Source organism: Dipodomys merriami, unplaced genomic scaffold (assembly GCF_024711535.1).
Source record: "Dipodomys merriami isolate MVZ:Mamm:240054 unplaced genomic scaffold, mDipMer1.0.p SCAF_1262, whole genome shotgun sequence".
Classification (NCBI taxonomy): domain Eukaryota; kingdom Metazoa; phylum Chordata; class Mammalia; order Rodentia; family Heteromyidae; genus Dipodomys; species Dipodomys merriami.
This window is the reverse complement of record NW_027202563.1, coordinates 196,629-198,793: the sequence shown is the minus strand read 5'-3', so window position 1 is coordinate 198,793 and position 2,165 is coordinate 196,629.

The window sequence follows — 2,165 nt, the reverse complement described above, 5'->3', positions numbered from 1 at the left end:
GGGGTCTTTAAAGGCAGAAAAGCTTAGTTGTTGCCAGGTAGGTACTGACCAACCAGGGAGATACGTACTGACCAACCAGGGAGATACGTACTGACCAACCAAGGAGATACGTGAGGCAGTAGGGAACTGACCAGGCCAGGGAGGTGGTGGTCTTTTCTTTAACTCCAGATGGACATTATCATGGCCCTTTTTTGTGAAACTGCAGTCAGTCTCCTAGAATGGAGTCAGTCCTGTTTGGCATTTCAGAAGGCGGAGAAAAGTAATGTTCTTTTTTTGCCTTAAGATTAAAGTGAACTTTATCTCAGGGTGAAGGGTAATTGGGGTTGTCTACTAAACGTGAGACTGCTTTCTCACTGATTCTATTTGTTTGAGGTTTTGGTCCTAATATAATATCAAATCTGCACTTTGTGCCCTCGGATATGTGATGGGCAAGTTATGTCCTTGTCATAGCTCGTAAGGTGACATTCTGGCTACTGTACCAATAAACCCCATGGGAGGAGAGACTACATATCTGTCATGATACCCCAATGTCTAGGGCCTCAGTAAACTGAGGAAATGAAGGGTACTTCTCTCTGGATATTGCCTCAGTAGCTAGGGTGGGGTTGCTGTGTCTTTGTGTGCTGCTTCAGCTTGAAAGGAAGTACTTCAGAATTTTTCCCATGCTGCTGGAATGCTCTAGAACCTTCAAATTCTGTGTACACCCTGTGTCTTTGTAGCCACCTAGCTCATGAGTACTCATCTTTATCGGCTAATGATGCAAGAATTGCATTATTGGAAATTTAGCAGCCTCCCTTGACTATTGAACAAGACATTTAAAGAACTCTTCAGTTTTCGAAGGGAAACATCGTCTGTGAGGAGCCAAATATCCCCTGGTGGAGAAGCAATCCGAGGTTCTCAAGGAAGATCTATCTTGTTCCTGCGTCCCCGTAGTGCCTTCAAGGATAGAATGGTAGATACTTGTCAATTTTCTTGATACCTAGAAAGTTGGAAGGGCAGACTATTTTTGAGAGGATATATCAGTACCTCCCACAGATAATACCCTTCTCTGGAAACTGTTGAGCTCCTTAGTACTTATTTCCCATTCTATGTGGTCTGGATGTGAGGAATCATTTTTTCCACTGACCCCTGTGGTGAAATGCAGCTCAAATCTGTCTCAACTGGGTATCTTTCAGCTTTCCTGTTTGACACCAGGGTCAGAATCTGAATGACCTTGGTATATTGCTGTAGGATACCTTGAGGATTCTGGGTTGGTGCCAAGGAAAAGACCACTGAGGATTGAGGTACTGCAACTTGAACACTATGTGCTTGCCACTGTGGGGTTTTCTAGCAAACTCTTTGAAACTGCTGGTGAACTTGGGTGTCCAATGGAAAGAACACCAGGAGTCTGCCTCCTGTTCCCATTTGGCCTATGCTAAGTAAACCGTTAACTCTTCTTTGTGATATTTGTGAGGTTGTGCTCTGTTGGTAGAGGATACGGTATCAAGATGGAAAAAGAGACCCTGCTAAAGGTTCAAAGACTAAAATCTGAAAAGAGGTTAGAAATTAGGATTAGGCAGAAGATGTCAGATCAGAGTGAACTTGGGGGGGAGCTTCAGATAGAGCAGCAACCACTGGAATTGTCACATGCCAGGGTGGCTAGGATTTCTACAGTAGTTCAGCTTGTAACTCACTGTGGTCTGCTTGTGGACAGACTGTTTTATGTGCCAAACACAAGGCTCTGTCTTGTGAAGGATTTGTCTCATGCATTTTCGCTTCTTTCATAAGTACACCATTTTGCACTTCAGTTGCAGGCACTCTCCCGACTGATACTTTGCTTGGCATTTAAGATGTAGCAATATTGTCAGGCCTGCATGATGTATAATAGGAGTCTGTCTGCTTCCATTGTCTCACTATAGTATGGGGTGCATGTTCCAGGTGAGTTGTATGGGATTTTTTGTAGTAAATGAGCTATTGTGAAAATGGTGGGATAATGATGTTGCCATAGACAGTTAGGTATGAGAAATGTAAACTCCCATGCAGAATACATATCTGTCATGGTAGGATGAATGTGTCCTTCTCCAGGGTGGAAGGTGAGATGTAATTGCCTTGTCAACCAGACGTGATTTGGTCTAAGTAATGGCATTTCATGGAGAGCTTAGCTTGCTTCTGGTGATGGGTCAGGACTA